Source organism: Conger conger, chromosome 5, assembly GCF_963514075.1.
Source record: "Conger conger chromosome 5, fConCon1.1, whole genome shotgun sequence".
Classification (NCBI taxonomy): domain Eukaryota; kingdom Metazoa; phylum Chordata; class Actinopteri; order Anguilliformes; family Congridae; genus Conger; species Conger conger.
In genome coordinates this window covers 38,906,658-38,929,061 of record NC_083764.1, presented here as the reverse complement: position 1 = coordinate 38,929,061, position 22,404 = coordinate 38,906,658, and the positions used below count along the sequence as shown (strand labels likewise).

Genomic DNA, 22,404 nt, shown 5'->3' with positions numbered 1-22,404 from the left:
CCCTATTTGAAGATGTGTCTCCGTGCGTTTTTTCAGAAAGAAAACATTGTATTCTCTGATTCAATGCAAATGTCATTGTCATGTGAATAATTGTTTGCTCATCTCACAAAATTTGGAGGATTGCACATGGTGATGAGCTAATCGTGTGCTGGGCTATGTTTAATACGGGAAGCACCATTCGCATCTGAACATATTGGCAAGAATGACAGGAAACCAGACTTCCCCAGGCACCACAGCTCCCAATCTTAATTACTAAAGTAAGCAATTACATAGGCTATGAAGGAAATCAACATTCATAATCCTTAGCACTTACATACATCCTGTTGATTGAATGATTGAATGAACAAAGCAACTTGTTTTAGCTGTGGGATCTTTCAGAGCTTTCATTGTGAAATATTGGGAGTTTGTTAAGTCCTATTGCCTAGTAAAACTATCCCTTCCCATGCATTTATGGTGACATAAATAAACTGAGACTATTGCATGTGGTGTGTGGTATTCACTTCAAATGGTTGGGCAGCTGAACAGGTTAATGGTTTAATATAATACAAAGCCCACGTATTTAAAAAAATTATTATAGACCACTGCTAAACACTATTTAAACATTATTAAAATCAGAATGAATCAGAATGACACCCTCGTGACTGGCATTTCAGGCTATTACATTATTATGTTCTTACATACACAATGTGTTGGGCAACAATTGCATAAAAAAACCTCATACTGGTGCAAGTGATATAAAAAAGTCAGTTCCCCATGCAAGTGATACCCACAAAGTCAACAATAAAATGTGCTTAATAATAGCGTAGTGGTTAAGGTACATGACTGGGATCTGCAAGGTGTTTCGATCCCCGGTGTAGCCACAATAAGATCCGTACAGCCACTGGGCCCTTGAGCAAGGCCCTTAACCCTGCATTGCTAAAGGGGAGGATTGTCTCCTGCTTAGTCTAATCAACTGTACATCGCTTTGGATAAGAGCGTCTGCCAAATGCCATTCATTTAATGTACAGTAGTAACTATTGTGGAGTCCAATGGTGCAAAGTCTGCTACTCTGCTACTTAGGGGCAGCACGGATTGTGCAGTGGGTAGCACTGCCGCCTCACAGCAAGGAGGTCCTGGGTTCGAATCCCGGTCGGCCGGGGCCTCTCTGTGTGGAGTTTGCATGTTCTCCCCGTGTTCGTGTGGGTTTCCTCTGGGTACTCCGGTTTCCTCCCACAGTCCAAAGACATGCAGGTTAGGCTGATTGAAGAGTCTAAATTGGTAGGGTATGAGTGTGTGAGTGAATGGTGTGTGTGCCCTGCGATGGATTGGCGAACTGTCCAGGGTGTATTCCTGCCTTTCGCCCAATGTATGCTGGGATAGGCTCCAGCCCCCCTACAACCCTCTTCAGGATCGTAGGGGGGCCGGGTTAAGATGATGGATGGATGGATAAACTCAATTAAATATAAAGTGCTCCCAGGTAAATAGCAAAATGTGTGTCAGGGAGTTCAGGGTAAAAATCTGTTTTGATGGTTGAAACATATTATATGCCTTTAATAGTTTTCAAAAAGTGAAACATTATTTGTTGAATATCTGGAACATGACAACATGACAACATTAAATGTTTTACTTTCAATATAGTGGCGTTGGGTCTGAATAACAAACTTATTTAAATGCAAGTTGCACTGGAATTAATATATCAGTGCAGCACAACAACATCGCCCAGTGGCTGATGAGATGAAATATGAATTTCTGCTGTGGGCTTCAATGCCATGTGTGCCAGGTCTCATTAGCTACACATTCATTTCCTTCTCTCCCTGCATCATTGAAACGGCACACTGGGGACCCAGGAATTTAATCTACCATCCTCAATCAATATGAATTGAACCAATGACACTAAAAGCAAGGAACAACCTTTCTTTTTCAATGAAATAGTAACTTATAGGAAAGGGGATACATATATCAGCTGGTTAATGTGCATCAGCAGAAGGTTACAATTGCTGATTTGCCCCTTGTCTTCTTTAAACAGTAGGCAACCTATTGCAAAAGAATTAACTTGAAAAACAATATTGTTAATTTTGAGCTTGTGATTTTCTCAAGGTAACAATTCAGAAATGGTATTTATTTATTTATTTATTTATTCATTTTGTTATTTATTTCAACTCATGAATATAATTATGTGCACCTTAAAATTGTACTGTATATGAATACTAAAATATTAATCTCACAATTTTTAAGTAAATATTATTTCTGTACAGTATGTTAAAAAAACATATACAGTGGTGTGAAAAAAGTGTTTGCATCCTTCCTGATTTCTTATTTTTTTGCATGTTTGTCACACTTAAATGTTTCAGATCATCAAGCAAATTAAAATATTATTCAAAGACAACACAAGTAAACACAAAATGCAGTTCTTAAGTGAAGGTTTTTATTATTAATACATGGCCCTGTGTGAAAAAGTGATTGCACCCCTCCTGTTAAAACATAACTTAACTGTGGTTTATCAAACCTGAGTAAAATTTCTCTAGCCACACCCAGGCCTGATTACTGCCACACCTGTTCTCAATCAAGAAATCACTTAAATAGGACCTGCCTGACAAAGTGAAGTAGACCAAATGATCCTCAAAAGCTAGACATCATGCCGAGAGCTAAAGAAATTCAGGAACAAATGAGAAAGAAAGTCATTGAGATCTATCAGTCTGGAAAAGGTTATGAAGCCATTTCTAAAGCTTTGGGACTCCAGCGAACCACAGTGAGAGCCATTATCCACAAATGGCAAAAACATGGAACAGTGGTGAATCCCAGGAGTGCAGCAACGACTCATCCAAGAGGTTACCCCACAACAACATCCAAAGAACTGCGGAGTGGCCCAGTCAAAGTCCTGACCTGAATCCTATTGAGATGCTGTGGCATGACCTTAAAAAGGCGGTTCATGCTCGAAAACCCTCCAATGTGGCTGAATTACAACAATTCTGCAAAGATGAGTGGGCCAAAATTCCTCCACAGCGCTGTAAGAGACTCATTGCAAGCTATCGCAAACGCTTGATTGCAGTTGTTGCTGCTAAGGGTGGCCCAACCAGTTATTAGGTTTAGGGGGCAATCACAGGGCCATATAGGTTTGGATTTTTTTTCTCCCTTAATAATAAAAACCTTCATTTAAAAACTGCATTTTGTGTTTACTTGTGTTGTCTTTGACTAATATTTAAATTTGTTTGATCTGAAACATTTAAGTGTGACAAACATGCAAAAAAATAAGAAAGTGAGATAAGTGATATATAGAGGCATGCATGAAGCCTGCAATCTTGTAGCATAGCATAGAATGAGTCAAGAAAGACATACGTCAATCAGCAATTGTGTGCTGTTAAACCATTAACAAATTTTACAATGACGATTTTACTTTTTGGGTCAAACATAATAAGGTATGAAAGGTATGACAATTCACATTTGTTGTGGCAACCAAGGAAATAAATCTGGATCCGTACTGATTAGCAGAGGGATAGGCATATTGTTGTTCAGAGTAACATGTGGGTTCTCCTTGTGTAGGCTGCTCCACAAATATTTTTGGGGTGTGTTTAAAATTATGTCTTGCCTGGATTCCTATCACCATATCTCATTGAGAAAGATAGAGCAGGAGGGACCTACAGTATCCATCCGGAGCCAAATCTGAAAGGCCTAATTGAACTCCGACCTAGAAGAGCAAATCTCCTGAGAGTAGGCAATTCCATGTCTACCCCCAGGACAGAAAAAATAGTCCATCGTCTTAAAGGCACACTAATGACTGTCACTTGGAGATTATCGCTATACAGAGGTTATACATATAGCAAAGTAGATCATCGCTAATGTGACACATTCTCATAGTGATCAATAACATGACACATTCTCATACTGATCAATGACATGACACATTCTCATACTGTTAAAAATATATGAAATCGATTACCTGAAAGATTCCTCAGTGAATCATACATGGTACTTAATTTTGTGTGTGGGCACATGTGTGTGTTTGTAGCTCCTGTACAAGATACAGATGTTTTTATATCATCATCGTATGTACATCATCAGACAATAAACTCTTAAATTCCACATTAGACAAATATACAAATATTTTCAGTAAGATGATACTTTTCTTTTCATGGTCATTGATGTCCCTCTAGTGGAAGTAAATAGAAATACAGCTAAAGGGATTGTGTCCAAGACAAGACGGGCTCATTCCAATCGCTTATTGTTCTCCACTTTTTCCTTTCCTTGCTCCTCACCCAGAAATTGATCGATGTCCACCATTTTTAAGGACATTCCAACCACTGAAATGTTCCTCCTAGGAGCTAGAAGTAGAAGTTATGAACTACCAATCTTTCCTTTGTGCAAGAAAACATCAGTGCATCCTTTGCGGAAGTTTTTTTTTGAAAGCCTGACAAATAAATGATTGACCTGTGGATCCAACTCTCCGTCTGCCACTGATCTGCCACGTCTGTAACTGACGTGGCTTCAAACTAATGTTGGAGCTAGGACAAATTCATGTTTTCTCGATTTCCCAGTCTTTACTTATTTTTCTTTCATCTTTTCTTAACCTCTCCCAATGGGTGGAGCTAGGGGCAAGGAAATCTACTGGAGATCTACTGTCCTGTAGGTTTTCATTCCAATCCTAATGAACAGCTAGGAATATAGTTGAAATGCTAATTAGTAGAGGCAGGTGTGACAAATTATGGATGAAATGCAAACCTACAGGATGGTAGATCTCCAGGAACAGGATTGAGCAGCCCTGCTGCCTGTAGTTAGGTTTATTTTCACGCACACAAACAAGCACAAATTTGTGCGCGTACACACACACACACACACAGTATGTATAGGTTTTTCATTACTGGTAAATTACAGTCCCCTCCAAAAGTATTGGAACAGCAGGGCCAATTCCTTTGTTTTTGCAATACACTGAATGCATTTGTGGTTGAGATAAAAAGATAAACACCTGAAAAGGTGAATTTCAGCTTTTAGTTCCTGGTAATTACACCTAGATGTGTTAAACTAGTTAGAACATATCACCTTTGGTGTCAGACCACCACATTTTTAGGTGAGCAAAAGTATTGGAACAGAGAGTATTTAAGTAAATTAAAGTAAATAACAGTTAATATTTGGTAGTATATCCCTTGCTTGCAATAACTTCATCAAGCCTGTGACCCACTGACCTCACCAAACTGTTGCATTCTTCTTTTGAGATGCTTTTCCAGGCTTTTACTGCAGCCTCTTCTGTTGTTTCGGGGGTGTTTTCTCTTCAATCTCTTCTTCAGGAGGTGAAATGCATGCTCAATTTGGTTATGGTTTGGAAATGGTTTGACTTGGCTAGTCTAAACTTGGCTTTTTCTCAATAATTGTTGAAATGTTGTCTATATTATTCACATACACTCACAGAGCACTTTATTAGGTATTTATTAGACTCATTTTTTTAGACTTCAACTGCTGTAGCCTATCCACTTAGAGTTATGATGTTAGTGTGTTCAGAGATGCTCTTCTGCATACCACTGTTCTAATGTGTGGTTACTTGGGTTACTGTCACCTTCCTGTCAGCTTTGACCAGTCTGGCCATTCTCCTCTGACATCTCTCTGTCTGCACTAAAAATGTTTTTAACTTTTTTCCACCATTCTTTGAAAATTCTAGAGACGAGTGTGTGTGAAAATTCCGGAGATTTCAGTTTCTGAGATACTCAAACCACCCTGTCTGCCACTAACAATCATTCTATGGTCAAAGTCACTTAGATCACAATTTTTTCCCATTCTGATGGTTGATGTGAACATTAACTGAAGCTCCTGACTCGTATGCATTGCACTGCTGCCACACAATTTGCTGATTAGATAATCACATGAATAAGTAGGTGTAATAAAGTAAATTTAAAAATCCTAGTAAAGTGCTTAGTGAGTTTCTTTCTCGGTGAGTGTATTTCTGTCGTTTTAAACAGCCAAACTGATATATTGCCTAGATCGTAGGCCACACATTTATGCTCTTCAAATATCATGGCTGTTGACAGATGGAGAATGTTGTGAGATAATATCTCATGCCTTGAAACATCTGAACAGCCACAAGGAATAGTTTGTGTGGCTAATCTGGAGCACGTGTACAGGTATGGACATTTTCACGATAATTTCAAGTTTATAAATCTCAATGTTTAGCGCATTTCGTTGTTGGCACAATTTACGGTGAAATGTAGTGGTACGACTTATTTATGCATGAGGCCGCAGGAGTCCAGAGTCAGGCTTTGCTCTGATCTGCCCAATGTATATCATCCTTGCCCTAGAGCCTTTGGACAACAGCTCAGGATGTGTTCCGCCATCTCTCTCCCTTGGGCATTGCGGGGAATTGGGGGACTCCACTTTGCCCTAACTGAAGAGTTTTGATTTGACATCGTTCACAGCTGGGACCAGGAAATTAATGCAAGCGTTCTACCTGCCAGCGATCAGTCCGTGTGATTTTATGGTCCTGCTCCCACCTTGTCCAGACCCCCTGCTCTCTCAAGCCGACAGCTTTGTTGGATCTTTCACCCTCTTTGACCAGCACCCCTGCCTGGACCACCTTTGGGTCGCTAGAGTCCCTCTATAGCATCTCTGGCCTGAGTCACCTTGAACTCCTCCTCCAAGGACTTCAGGGACAGCTAAAGCTTGGTGTTCTTCCCATAGAGGTAGATGCTGCTGAGGCTCCTGGGTAATCCCAGCCATGTCCTGAAGAAATTGCGGACCTTCCTCTCCAAGCTTTCTACGGTAGAGATGGGGACTTTGTGGACAAGCAGCAGCAAAAATATCCTTGGTAGAACACCATGCTGGTAAATATTGCCAGGAAGCCCTGACTGCCCATGACTGCCCTGACTGCCCATTCAGATGTGACTGACCCCATTGCGACTCTCATGCTGAACTGGTTGTAATATTGTAATATTGTGGGCCGGCCTGTAGCGTCCACGCAAGGTCGGTGGTTCTAATCCCGGTGTAGCCACAATATTATCCGCACAGCCGTTGGGCCCTTGAGCAAGCTGTTGGGCCCACTCTGCATTGCTACAGGGGTGTCACGTTTCAGGTTTGTCTTGCCATGTTTTATGTTTATTCATTTTGTCTTAGTCACGTATTGTCTTCTCTTGTATTATGTTAGTCTAGGTTCGTCATGTTGTTTGTTTCTTGTTACGATTTATTTTCTTGTCATGTCTAGTTATGTTTAGTTACGATTATTTTACCTTGTTATGTTGAGTGGTTATCGTCTTAGTTCGTTTAGTGTTATGTTTTGATTTATGTTTATTTTTACGCTGACTGGTCGTTGTTTAAACATACACTTTTACATGTCTTTCTGCAAACCTTGCCTTCCGGCTTTCTCTCTCTCTCTTTCTGTCACTCACACCCTAATTGTTTCCATTTGTCTATTTACTAAAACTACTAAGGCTAGATCAGGATTGGGTAAAACTAACAAACTAATCATGTGTTCATGTTACCTTACGTTTCTCGTGCATGTCATTTACTAATTTACTAATGCTAGGGCAGGATAGGTTTATTACTAATGATTACTAATTACCTTGTTAAACTTGTCATCCATCACACCTGTTTTCCATTCCCTTGCTGCTCTCTAACCAATTGTCTACACCTGTCTACACCTGCATTTATAGCCCAGTCGCACTACTGTTCTTCGCGAAATTGTCTGCCTCTTGTACGTCAAAGCAACGCTTGAGCATTACCGGCATAGATTACACGTTAAGATCCAAGCCTGTTTACCGACCATTGATTATTGATTTCTTTGATATTGATTTTTCGTTGACCATCGTTTGTTTTTGACCACGTCCTCGCCTACCGTTTTTGTACCTTTGCCTCGCTGATTGTTTCATGGTTTCGACTTCCGCATCACCCTCGACTACGACCCTGCCTGCCGTCCACCTGTACTTCTGCCCCGCTGACAGCTCTCCTGCTACCAGACCTCCCTGCACGTCTACCGACTACGAGTTTGCCTCTTCCCTCGGCACCGTGCTTTTTGTTTGTTTACTGTTTGTTTGGCTACGTGTATGGACTTTGCTTGTTTTGACTACGCTCCTGGGATTCGTCCCGAATAAAGCCCTGACGGGACTTTATCTAACTATTGTTTCTGAGTCATGCATTTTGGGTCCAACCCCCACGCACCTGTCTCAAGGGGGGATTGTCTCCTGCTTAGTCTAATCAATCTAATCAACTGTACGTCGCTCTAGATAAGAGTGTCTGCCAAATGCCAATAATGTAATGTAATGTAATATTCCAGGATGTAATTCCACCATGTTATTCTTGACCAGCTTGTGCAGGATGGAGCCATAACATTGGACAGGTCGGCCCAGAGCACTGTGAGGTCTCCTTTGTTCCCATGGGCTTCTCATAGCTGGGTCACCACTCCTGTGTACTCTAGATACCCCGTCACTCCAGGGAAGCCTCCCTTCTGCACTGAGGTGTCAATGTAGCCGTTTGTAGAGAGGAAGACAGTCAGCTGACTCTCTGCGATACTGAAGAAAATCTTTCCTTCAATAATAATTCAGGGAGATGAACCTTAACTGGTTGATTCTCTTCTAATCTTCCTTTGGGATCCAGTGTCATGATCGGTGTTTTGTGAATTAATTTCATTGTTTATTATCCTTTATTTTTGTAATTTATTATTTTTCATATTCATGTTTGTCATGACTGTCTTAGTATTGCCTGTGATTGTCTGCCTCACCATGTGCTCTTGTTTTCCTTGTCCTGACCCCGCCCTCACCTGCCTCTGTTAGCCACGCCCCCTTCGGTTCATTTACATAATCATTGCCCTGATTGGTTCCCCCTGTTCCTCGTTGTCTCCTGCCCATTATTAGCCTCCCTCTGTTATTTAAGTTCTTCCCTTCTGTTCAGTCTTTGTCAGATCGTACGAGTATCTGCCCGTAAGGCTGGTGAGAAACGCTGTCAAACTTTTGCTCTGCTTACCTTTGCGCTGTTCTGTTTAGAGAATATTTTTGTTCACGTTCCCTGTACTTCTGAGCTTTGGATATTTGTGTTTTACTTGTTCTGATTTTTGGAGGATATTTTTGTTCCACGTTTCCTGTAACTTCTGAGCTTTGGATTTTTTGTGTTTTACTTTTTCCCTGTGGTGGCTGTTGTGCATTGTCCATTTTTGAGGACCTGTTTTTGCACTCCATTTCTGGTCTGCACTTGGATCCTTTACCGGCATCCCCATAACATCCAGACTCATTCAGCGAATCTCCACTGGTGTGCCACTTTCCCTGTCCTCCAGATGACTTTCAGGATTTTTCAGAGCCATTTCAGTAACGAGGGACAGTATTTGTAGACCTTGTATGGGAGCAGCTGAGCTAGATCTTGCCCTCTTCACAACATTCTGGACCTTCTTCAGGAGTGGCTCTCTGGTGTCAAAATCTTTGACAGGTGGTGGTGGATCTATGAAGATACTGCACTCACCCAGCTCCTGCTGCCTGTCAGGGTCACTGTAGGTGGTTTGGATTCCTAAGTCCATCCCCACCTTCAAGCAATCCAAGCTGCCTCAGCAGTTTTTTTGTGAAGCTGAGGGGTTGCTTTGAAGGACATTTGCTTTCTGGCTCTTTCCTTTCGGCAACTTCTGTGCCATTCAGCTTGATGGAGGGTCATCAGCTTCTTCTTCAGGATGGTTTGCAGCTCAGCCAAGGGGGGGGACATTGCTCTTCACCTGCCTCTTTGTACTGCTTCTTGAGGGACTTCAGCTCCTGTCAGATACTGTTTACTAGCTAGCCTCTTCACCGCTGCACCAAATCTCTCCATAGCTATGCTGATGATAACTGTTATCATCGCCTGCATCCTCTGATCCACATCTCCCTTTGCTGTTGCTTCTAGCACCTTATCTACATCCTTGTGGAGGCTCCAGGCTCTATGCGGTGCTTCTGGACCTGGCTCCTCCTCATCAGGAGCCTGTTTATTGTGATGCTCCCTCTCTATCAAAGACTCGTCATCCAGGTCTCGTGAATCTTAAGGCCTCGGCTCTTCTTGCAGACCATACCACATCTGTATTCCATCCTAGTAGTCAGTTATTCAGTACTATTTGTTTTGTTTGTCCGATTAGGATGTTCATCCTCCCCTTCTCTCGGGCCCCCTGGGGGTATTTTGCCATGAGTCGAAGCTTTGGGTCTCTTCCTCCCAGAGAATGCGGTTTGGGCTGCCAACCTGCCCTGCCCTGCTTGTAGTCTTTCCAAGCTGTCAGCTGTCTCTCCAGTTGTCACCAACCTGTTCTTGGTTGCCAATCACTGTGTTCCTGGTGGCCACTGGTTTGTTGACAAATACATCACTAGATGCTCCTGAACACATAATCAGTGATATAACCCGGAGTCAATGTGTGTTTAACTCAATCAAAATCCAACTAATTCTAACACAGGACTCCTCATTCTGTTGGTCATTTTGAGACATACATGCTTTTTATACTTCAACGGCGGAAGATTTATGAAATTTTAATGAGACCTCAAAATGAATGAGATCTTTGAAAATGAATTGTTCATAGACTTAACATGGGCAGACACAATACTTATATACACTCACTGAACACTTTATTATGAACATTTTTACTTTATTACACCTACTTACATTACATTACATTACATTATTGGCATTTGGCAGACGCTCTTATCCAGAGCGACGTACAACAAAGTGCATACCCATAACCAGGGATAAGTTCGCTGAAAGACCCTAGAGGGAAGTACAATTTCAACTGCTACCTGTACAACAATGGTAAGGACGAGGGCCAATTTTTTTTTTTTTTGAACAAAGAAACAAACAACTGAGCAAAAGTGACCAAAGTTCACTATCCAAACACTGCTTACCTAGCTAACTAAAAATACCGATACACAAAGCAAGTCACAGAGACAACAATTAAGGTTCACAGGGAGGGAGGGATGGGGAGAGGTGCTGCTTGAAGAGGTGTGTCTTCAGCTTGCGATTGAAGGTGGGGAGAGATTCTTCAGTTCTGACCTCAACGGGGAGTTCGTTCCACCACCGTGGAGCCAGAACAGACAGTAGTCGTGAGCGTGAGGTGGAGGTTCGGAGAGGGGGAGGTGCCAAGCGGCCTGTGGAGGCTGAACGAAGAGGTCTGGTAGGAGTGTAGGGTCTGATGATTGTTTGTAGATAAGCTGGGGAAGACCCCTTAACTGCTTGGAAGGCTAGCACCAATGTTTTGAATTTGATGCGAGCCATGACAGGCAGCCAGTGGAGGGAAGTAAGCAGGGGGGTGACGTGTGAGTGTTTGGGAAGGTTGAAGACCAGACGAGCTGCTGCATTCTGGATAAGTTGGAGGGGTCTGATGGCGGACGCTGGGAGGCCAGCCAAGAGGGAATAGTCCAGGCGGGATAGAACCATCGCTTGGACCAGGAGCTGGGTCGAGTTGGGGGTGAGAAAGGGGCGGATTCTCCGTATGTTGTATAGGAAGAACCTGCAAGACCGGGTCACCGCCGCAATGTTATCGGAAAGGGACAGTCTGCTGTCCATCACCACGCCGAGGTTTCTTGCACTGGGTGATGGCGTTAGTGTGGTATCCCCGAGGGAAATGGAGAGATCCAGATGAGGAGAGGTATTAGCAGGGATGAGTATCATTTCAGTCTTGCCTGGGTTGAGCTTTAGATGGTGGTTGTCCATACATCTCCTTTTCAAATGACTTTTTTATCAGCTATTACTTTTATGTGCACCTTTTATGTGCATGGCACCTTGCCATGCCTTAGGTTTAGCTGAAATGACACGACTGATTTGGGGGACTACCATCCATATGTGAGCAATAACAATGTATTATATACGTAAAGAGGCATGAATATTTGGGCAGCTACATGTTTTGCTTGTATCTCTTTACCTGTTCAATCACGCATGTCTATTCATCCATCCATTATCTGAACCTGCTTATCCTGAACAGGGTCGCAGGGGGGCTGGAGCCTATCCCAGCATACATTGGGCGAATGGCAGGAATACACCCTGGACAGGTCGCCAGTCCATCGCAGGGCACACACACCATTCACTCACACACTCATACCCGCGGGCAATTTAAACTCTCCAATCAGCCTAACCTGCATGTCTTTGGACTGTGGGAGGAAACCGGAGTACCCGGAGGAAACCCACGAAAACACGGGGAGGACATGCAAACTCCGCACAGAGAGGCCCCGGCCGACGGGGATTCAAACCGAGGACCTCCTTGCTGTGAGGCGGCAGTGCTACCCACTGCACCATCCGTGCCGCCTCATGCATGTCTAGCTAAACCTATATATGTTTGCTCAGACAATCATGTCTTAGTTATATAGCCAGCTAGTTACATAGTCAATAACTTGCTTTCTCATAATATAGTTAGTTAGCTAAAACAGGACAAAAAATCGAAATAGTATTGTGTAGCAATAAAGTCAACATTTGAAGTCACCTGTTCGGCGAATATTTTCTTACTAGAACATTACGAAAAAAGACGGCAGGCTCAGGCCTTCCAGCTATTGCCGTTTGAGACTGTCAGCTTTCCAAAACAGTGCATGAGAACATGGACGAGCGGGGGATTTTAACATCAGCGCATTCACAGAGAAGGGGGAGGGATAAACAGTGTTGTGGTTTGATGGTGTCTGTTGCTGCTATTCCTCTTTTGACTGTTAGGTAATATACCTATTATACCTTAAATTATTTTAGGTTTGCCGCTGAATGAATCTGCTCAGGTACCTCCATGCATGCTTCCATGAGCACAACCCTATCACAATACATCTCCCGTACTAAACGGGGAGTATCGGAAGCCCCAACACAGCAGATCATCCAGTTGCCAAAGCCCTATATTACATTTTACATTTTACATTTTAGTCATTTGGCAGACACTTTTAATCCAAAGCGACTTACAAGTGCATAGGTTCTTCCACAGGTTAAAGCATCAAATCCACAACTAGTAAAATAAGCATGAAGGGCTGTTCTAAACAAAAAGACAATCATCGTAAGTGCATTGTTTTAATTTTCTTTTTTACAATTAGACAAGAAAGATTTCAGAAGGGTGGGGAGGAAATCAGGAGGGCGGACTAAAATATAGTTTGAAAAGGTGTGTTTTTAGTCTGCATCGAAATATGGGGAGGGATTCTGCTGTCCTGACAGTGATAGGCAAGTCATTGAATGTGCAGCTCGACTGCCAGGTGCTTGTAGTTTGGGAATCACAAGGCAACCAGAGCTGGCGGATCGGAGTGGTCTTGCTGGGGAATAGGGAGCAATTAAAGATTGTATGTAAAGTGGAGCAGTCCCCTTAGCAGCCTGAAATGCCATTCTGGACCAGCTGGAGGGGCTTGATGGCACAAGCTGGGAGACAGGAGAGGATTGCAGATGAGAGGGTGGAGGTAGACAGGTGGCGTAGGTTGCGCCGACAGGTGACAGTGGATGGTGGGAGGGATGGATACTATGTGTACCACAGAGCACCTGCAGCTTCCTGATAGATCAGGATGACCATACCAATATCCCCCATCATGACACAAGCAGTGATCCTGGATCAGACACTGGTCATTCTAACATTATGTGATACCTACGTGTACAGCAGAGCACGTGCTGCTTCCTGATAAATCAGGACACCAATCCAGGTCCTCTCGGGAACATCATAAGCAGAATACTACACAGATAATACACAACTTTTCATATATTTTAGGCCAGATGAAGCTGTCCAGCTAGCCTAATTGTACCTAATTGTACCTAAATGGAACTGTACTATACTGTACTGTACTGTACTGTCTTCTCAGGTCCTCTTTGCACTTGTTCTTGTGTTTGGTTTGCACTTTGTTGTATGGCGCTCTGGATAAGAGCGTCTGCTAAATGCCATGTAATGTAAAAGTTGTTCAGGCTTGGATGACCCAAAACTTGAAGACTGATATACTGGTAATTGATCCCAAATTAGTGTAAGCATACTGAGTGAGTTTCTACCACCTGAGGAACATTTCCAAATTCAGAAAGATGTTGATGCTGAACATGCATTTGTTACCTTACAGCTGGATTACTGTAAGGTTTTACTGTATGACTGCACTAATTCAGCTCTGAAACGCCTCCAACTTAGGAGCATATCAGTCTGAAAACCCTTTATTGGCTGCCTGTTAAATTCAAAATTGATTATAAGATCCTGTTATTATCTTATAATACTCCAGAATATTTCAGTGAGTTACTTATTCCGAACTCTCCTCCAAGATTACTTTGCTCTCAAGATACAGGCTATTTAAAAATTCCAAGTATATCTAAAATTATGATGGGAGGAAGAGCCTTCTCTTCTAGAGTTACTATTTTATGGAATAATCACCCCAGGCATATTCACACTTGAGACACACTCTCTATCTTCAAATGTACGCTCAAAACGAATGTCTTTAGTCAATCTAATAGCTAAATGGTATATAGTTCTGGAGATGGATGGTAGGTGCAATCGTGCACATTTAAAAATCCATACATGACCAGTGTTTATTTTGAGGTAACTACTGTGAAAAGCTATACAAATAAAAATTGAAATGGAATCGAATTACGTTCTGCGCAGTATATATCCTTTAAACATGTACATGTCTTTATTCTCTGAGATTCTCATTTAGTATTAACATTTATTTATCATATTTCTCGTAACTTTTAATGTCTGCTGTGTGAAACATGTACATGTGGTATGGTTGCTCTCACCATGAATTGAGAAAAGTAAATGACTCAGGGATTGTGCCTGTATGCAACCAGTCTGCAATACAACTCCTCACCACCAAAGGTCACTGTGTACACATTAATCAATCTAGCACGATCAACTAGGATAGGAAAGTAAGTATGAGGAAAAATATTGCGCAAACTTTGCTCAAGTTTTTGCTGTTTATGTGCTTATGTCTGGATGTTGAGAAAATGTTGGAAACTTATTTTTCTAATTTATTTTATGTTCAGTAGATACTTCGGGACAAGAGATCAGATGAGTCTTTTAATCAAACATCTAAAAACATTATCCTTGATCATTTATTCATTTAATAAGGGTGTATAGGATCAAGTAGTAAACTTGTTTTGGCATAAAGCAATTACATTTATATTTCCTTCAGAAATAAATGTAAAAAAATGAAAAAGGTCATTTCCAAAGAATGAATGCCTAACAAAAATAGAGATAATGAGCTTCATCCATAGAATGAGATTGAAAGTTAATAAGAGAGGAATTCTCTTTAAAAAAAAAACATGAACAGGAACATACACACATGGATTGTATATAGCACAGTTTAGAACCCAAATATTTCTCACAATTTTGAATGTTCAATTTAAGAACAGCCTGCTGCTAGCCACAGCTTACCATATCCTTTTAAAGAAGATTATATACTACCACGGCATATTTATGGATTTGTCCAATTTTACAAAACATGCAGGACGACTATAGCCTAGCCTACTTATCCTGCTCAAATGAGCAAGCTGTTTGTTTAGCCCTCCAGTCAGGTGTGTGTGAGAGTGCTGCATACAGGTGTACGCTAACAATCGGCAGGGCGTATTGATGTGGTCGGTGGACAGGTTGTGGTTTCTGGTACTTGCGTGACTACACCAGCCGCTCGGGGAGAGGCGGCCGTGCGAATGGGAACAAACTCATTGCTGTGCTTTTGTGCCGCTGAGCAAACGGGCACGTTCCGTAAGACGCGCTAATCCCTCGCTGATGCTGGCGGAAATTCCGACATCTCCCACGGGGCGCTTAACGAAATCTCCCGTTAAACCTCGCACTCCTCCTGTAATTCTGGGATGACAGAAGTTTGGGTGCATCTTGTTTTTTTTGGGGGTTTTTTTCAGCGAGCTCCAGCCTCAGGAAGGACACCTGACATTTCGAGAAAACTTGAACTAGTGACCTTCCTCATAGGCAAATTGCATTTCATAGGTTTGTTGCATTTCAAAAGCTTTCACGGGTAGAATAGAGATCCACTGTGTCAACACAGGGTATTAGAAAGACTCGGAGCCTCTCACTTAGAGAGGTGCAGCAGGGAAACATTTTGTTTCAGCTTGTTTATGGTTGAGTGGTCCCTCAAGCCTATAATATTTCCAGACTGTCTATTTTTCTATGGGTTCTGTTAAGATTCATCCTTAAAGAGCCGTTGTGCTGGCAATGAATGTAGCAGGCCTTTCCAGCATTAGCATGTCTGTTGAGCACAAGGCTGAAGCCCTATAGAAGAGAAGCAGGCAGTGAATAGGTGTCCAGCTGGGTTAGAGAGCGCAATACAACAACAGAGCCGGGCTCAAAACAAAAGACGTGTGCACAGAGATCTGCGATGCCAGGAAGCGGACAGGACACAAGGAACGTGTTAGTGAGTTAGATTGCACACAGGGCTGGTTCACAGGGTCACGGGAATAAATTATTTTGTTTAGGAGTCAGTATGATGGACACTTTGTCAGATGTCTTTGCCACTTTGTCTTTCGTTGATGTGGGAGAAAGCCAAAGAATACAGGGTGCAGAACAAGAAAATTAATAATGAATCAACAAAGTATCACTTTGCATTAAGTATCAACCCTTAATGATGCTTCTGAAAACAACAAGGTATGAGTCAGATATGAAATGAAAATAAATTATTCCAGAACCCTATGTCTAGATGTGCCCATGACATGAGTTTCACATACAGTATACATAGAATCTACTATATTTGCATTCAAATATACTTGATCGTATGATTATTTCCTGAAATAAATAATGATTTACCAATAATATTAATAACAACAACATGAAGTAGGCAATGGTGTGAGAAAAGTCTGTCCAACTCTGGGGATACAGTATGCTGTGTTCATTAGGCAGTATTTATTTTCTTATTCTTATTTTCTTATTCTGGTGAATCATGCTCATGTGTAAGTGGGGCTCCGATTATAATTGGAGGTAGCAATTCAAGCCAACGCAACCATGAGTTAAAATTCCCTGTAACCAATTAGATTGCAAGATTTTTGTGGAATCCACTACAGCTTCCCACACTAGACACTAGTGATAGGTAGACCTCTGGGAACGAGACTAGAACAGTGCCGATGGAAGGGTTTAGTCACTGTGAATAAAACAAATTATGTTCAAAATGATGACACCGAAGAGAAGTTTGTCTTGCAATTGCATTAACACCACAATTGTTTTCTGTTTTAAGAGCACTAAGTCTTTTTTAATTGCTTTGCTCTCTGATATTTATTCTATTTCGAACCTTCATAAAGCTTTCCGTCATATTTTCGGCTGAACTGAACTTCCACACTCCTCCAAAATCCCCAAAATTGTAAATAAAAATTCATAAAGATGTATGTGTTTCTAAACAATTAACAACAATACAGTACAAAGCGGGAACAAGAAAACACTTGATGAGGACTATTGCTTATATTCCAGGATGGCCACATTGTTCATAGACCCCAGGAAGCTTGGACATTAATCACTGCTCAGAGGGAGGGCCATAGTTAGGCTCACAACATTCTTAGTGCAGCTTGCTGCTGGGCAGGTGAAGGATCCGTTGTGATGGAGAAGGTACAGGCCAAGGGGTTGCTAAGGGCCCACTGTTCCCATGGAGAGTTCAGTCACCGGTTTGATGACACATAAATAGGATGAGTAATTAGATATTACAATGAAAGATTAAGGGCGTTAAATCGATTTACGGGTCTCAATGGGCAGTCACCTAAGCTTTTTCCTCTGAAGTTCTTCCGAATGTCAAAGCCCATGTGTTTGTTCATCCCTGAGTTTTTTTTTCCAGTGCATTCTAAATATGTCTGTTTAGTTATGTGTGGGACTGTGTGCTGGCTGAACCAAAATGGCTCCTGAGTTAGAGAACGTTTGGATGCTTTCCAGTTTGTTAAACCTAGCAACAGGATTTGTCACAGTCTCAATGTGTCATTGATAGTTCTGTGTCTGTGTGTGTGTGCGTGTGTGTGTGTGTGTGCGCGTGCAAGTGAGGTAGAGAAAAGGGGATTGGGAGAGAATTATGTTTGATCATCATCAGACATGCTTAAGGGCTTTTGGGCCTTTTTTCAAGCCTCTGTTTTGTCATTAATAGTGATTTGAATTAATATTATATTAATTAATGTGTTTCCTTAAAATAGGGGGGAAGCTTTTGTAAAAAGTATCCATATGGATAAGTGTTTACAAATATTATTTAAAATTGTCATATTTGACACAGAAAACACAGAAATGTGAAATGTGCTTCCATAAAGAAAGAATAAAATAGTATTTTCCGACATTGCTGGATTCATGGCCCATTCATTCTCCTCTCTAGAATATGAGTGTGTGAATTATAGTCAATGTATGAATAAAGCATAGAAATTCAGTAAATGCAGGACATTTAAGGTAATTATGATGTATTATATATTGCGCACTTATGCACGTGTATTTGTTCAATACCATTACATTCAAACATTTATTTTACAAAATATAAACGTGAATATATTGGTATATTGTGGTTTGAGAAGCACAGCACTTAAATGTTGGATCAGCCCCAGATTGTGTTGAGCCACATTCTTTCCTAATTAACATGTTAGATTACAATGCACAGTCAGCCTTAGTGGACTCAACATTTGTTCTTGCCAAGGTGTTTATTCTAAGAGACATGGAGTGGGTTGCCACATTGCCTCTGTCTATAGCAGCAACTGTGGGATTCTGGGACCAGAGTGAACTTCTCTGTATGGAGTGAGCTCTGATTGGCTGGACAGGGGACAGTGGGAGCAGGTGTTCTAATGGTGTCAACACACTGCTTTCCAACTGGGTATGGTGGTTGATTCTGCGGCTTCTCTTCCAATATATGTAATTCATGATAAATCATGAGTGAGAGGAATCTTACAAATAACACCAATTAATAATTTACTTGAATGACATCTGGAATAAATAAACATTATTTTCAATAATGCTTCACAATTAAGTGTAAATTCTCCTCTTTATCTTCACCAACATGCTTTGGAAATCACTGAATTTTCTTGAAAAACTGTGCAGAAAAAAAAAACATTTCCACAAGTCAAAGCTAAAGACCAGTGTTGATGTAAATGTAGGCTATAACCATATACATTTCAAAAAATGTCCAGTGTACTATGCCAACTTGCCAATATCTTGACTTGAGTCCTGGGAGGGTAGGAAACTGTTTTTTTTTTTTTTTTTCACACCATTCTCTGCAAACTCTAGAGACTGTTGTGCATGGAATCCCGGGAGATCAGCAGTCTCTGAGATACTTAAACCACCCTGCCTGGCATCAACAATCCTTCCATGATCAAAGTCACTCAGATCACATTTCTTCCCCATAAGAAAAACTTTTGGTCTGAAAAACAGCTGATCCTCTTGACCACATCTGCATGCATTTATGCATTTAGTTGCTGCCACATGATTGGCAGATTAAATATTTGTATTAACAAGCTGGTGTACAGGTCTACCTAATAAAGCGCTCAGTGAGTGTCCATAAAGGCAAACCAAATAGATTTGTCCTGTGGAGCTATGCAAAATATAACATGTGGTCTGTGTTTCCTATAATTTGAGAACACGACAAGACATATTTTCCCCTTATGTGTTATGGCTCCATTGTCAACTACATCTTATCATTTTCTGGAACATGAGAAAGACAAGAAAGGACGGAACTACATTTTCTCATATTTTAAAATCTGTAATTTTTTTCTGCCCTCATTTAATTGAAGTGTGAAAAGCCTGCTCTAATATCAAGCTGGAATAGCAGCTTGTCAAACAATCCCATTGCCTATTTATACATTTACATGCTTAAAACTCTGAAATTAGCCTGAAGAAATTACTCTATTCATGTTTGACAATTTTGAAATAGAACTAGTCATGTCTTTGAATTTTTCTCATGTAATAGGCCATGGAATTTGATGATTTTAATCATAGTTATTATGCTTAATTCACTGTATCTTTTAAATTACAGTTTCATTTAATATAGCTCTTTGGACTTGTGTATTTCAAGTTTTTGATAATTGGGAGTTGAAGGAAACCTATGACCAAAAATGTATGTGTATGACATATTTTGGTTCTCAGGTAATTTTAAATATGAAATAGTGGAATGGATTACTGATTTTGCTGATGTTTCAAACAAAAGATTGAATTCATACAAAGATTGTGATGTTCAAATACCTGATGCTTTTCACAGTGAGGTCGGTTGTTTTGCAACGACAAACAAATGTAGAAAATGCTATATAAAGAACATTAAATTCGTTTTCATGTTTTTTCAACTGTAGATGTTACCCTCCAGAAACATGGTTACAGGTATTCACCAATTCCTGATAACATAAACAATTGAGGTGCACAAAAATATGATTAGAAACCCAGGGCACAAATGCACCTTCTTAATTAGAAAACAAAAACTGTGACAACGTGCATTAAAAAAATTTTTTGTCCCATTTCAAATCACATATGAACAATGAACCTGAAAATCTGGGGTCACACTTGCTTTTGTGAACAGCCCCTGAAAGTGAGTGCAAGTTTCTCATGTCATAAAAGAAACATGACAGTAGCATTTTGGCACAAGGTCAGCAAGCTACAGTACAGTATAGTGAGGATTCTCACTCTCATTCGTCTACAATGTTAATTTTCTTTTAAACAACAACAATATCTGTACAACAGATACTGTAATATGTATACGTTATGCAACATGTGTACCTTAATAGGCTTCCACTTAAATGCACGGAAAAATATGCAGTTAAGTGGTCTCTGTTTAGGCTATAAGCCATTTTCAATAAATATTTTTAAATGAAGCTAATCAAAAGTGCTAAGGGCTAATTTTCAGATACTTTCTAAGTGTTTCCAGCAAACTTCAAATAAAATTCAATCTCAAGTCAGGCACACAGTACAGCACATGTTGAATGATAATTGAAGGCACTTGTTATTTTATCCCTCTAGCCCTAGGCACCACCTACATTCAGGTTTTAAGATCATGTGTAGGCTATGGCAGCGCGGCATTTTGAAGATATATGGATTGTGATGAAAGAAAAGTACCGTGCCTCGTTACTGAGAAATATCAGGCGGCTTCCGTGTGCTCACCTGGTCCTGTACCTCTTTTACGTCAATATGTAAACAAAGAGGAGCTCTCACCGATGAAAGCAACAGCTTCATTACATTGTCGATCTACTGCTGATTTTGATGCTGACATTTTTGGTTTCACGTTTGCAACCTTTCAAAAGCATCTTTTATTAAAGTGCCATATCATTTCATGCATTTAAAGAGCTCCCAACAAAATGAAGGCAATATGTTGAAGCAGTAGTTCATACTGAAAGAGCAGTAAGTCTTCTCGATGTTGATTGCTTGATGGTTTGTCCTTGACTTTGTCTAAAAATGTAGGCAACACAGTAAAAGTCAGTGAATTTAACAGTAAACATAGCATTTTATGCTTTATGTAATGCCTTATCTCAAGGGAAATTGGTGGTATCCCTACCATCTTTAGAGTTTTAAGACAACAGTCTCTCACAGTGGTGACATCTCTACTGGGGTGAATTACCTGAAGCATGTCTCGGTGATAACTACACTGATTACACGGCAATTCGATATCTCCTATTGGGTCCAAGCATTCACATTTCTTATCTATGAATAGATAAAGATGACGATGACGTCACTCAAAACGGACCGCGGGCATACTGTAGTACACCACCGGGCTAAAATACTAACCTCCATCAAGGCATACAGACAAAATACTAGAACCAGCCAATAGCAACATGAAAGGACACTTTAGATAAACTATCATGGAGATGCTATGAAGAAAACATTATGTGTAGGCTATGTCAGCATGGCATTTTGAAGATATGGAAGGGAAAAAAATGGTGCCACCAAAACAGTTGCATGTATCATATCAGAATCAGCATTGAAAATCGAGACAAAGATGCAAAAGAATGTGTTCAAGTTGGCTTAACCAGGCCAAACTATCAGAGACTACAGTCAGAGGCAGATTGGAACCATAAATTGTCAATTTTTCTGTTATTAATGGTACTTCCTGTGCAACAGTATAATCACACTGAAAGATACAATAGGATAGCAACAAACACCCTCAAACCATAATACTGTTTATTCCTCCCCCTTCTCTGTGAATGCATCGAACCCCCAGCTCCCCCCCCCCAATGTTTTGGTACAGAGTGTCGGTCTGTCAACTGCATATTTTGAAACCTGAATTTAAGGACTATAAACACAGGCAGATTGCAAGTCAATATGTCAGTGAGCATTTTTCAATGATAGGAAGGGATTTACAATGGTCTTGTAACAATGTTTTAACACAAAAATCTTACCTATTGTACCTTTAATTATTCAATATAAGCACACTGATTCTTCATAATGCAGGATGAGTTTGATAAATTTGATGTTACATATTTAATCTGGATTACCATAGGGACATCTATGCAAAAATGTTAAACCACAGGAAAGAACTGATTAGTAATGTATATCACTTATACAATAGTTTCATGAACTGCACAATGATGAGTCATGACCCTTGCTAGCACAGTGCTCTCTGTAACTCTAGGGAGATACAGCAGCCTCTACAACAGCACTCGGAGACCTCT

At 40.7% G+C, this 22,404-nt stretch overlaps 1 pseudogene; it reads right to left on the bottom strand.

The window, feature by feature from the left end:
* Positions 1-6,245: 6,245 nt before the first annotated feature.
* Positions 6,246-22,404, bottom strand: part of LOC133128862 (uncharacterized) — a 33,819-nt pseudogene continuing 17,660 nt past the window's right edge.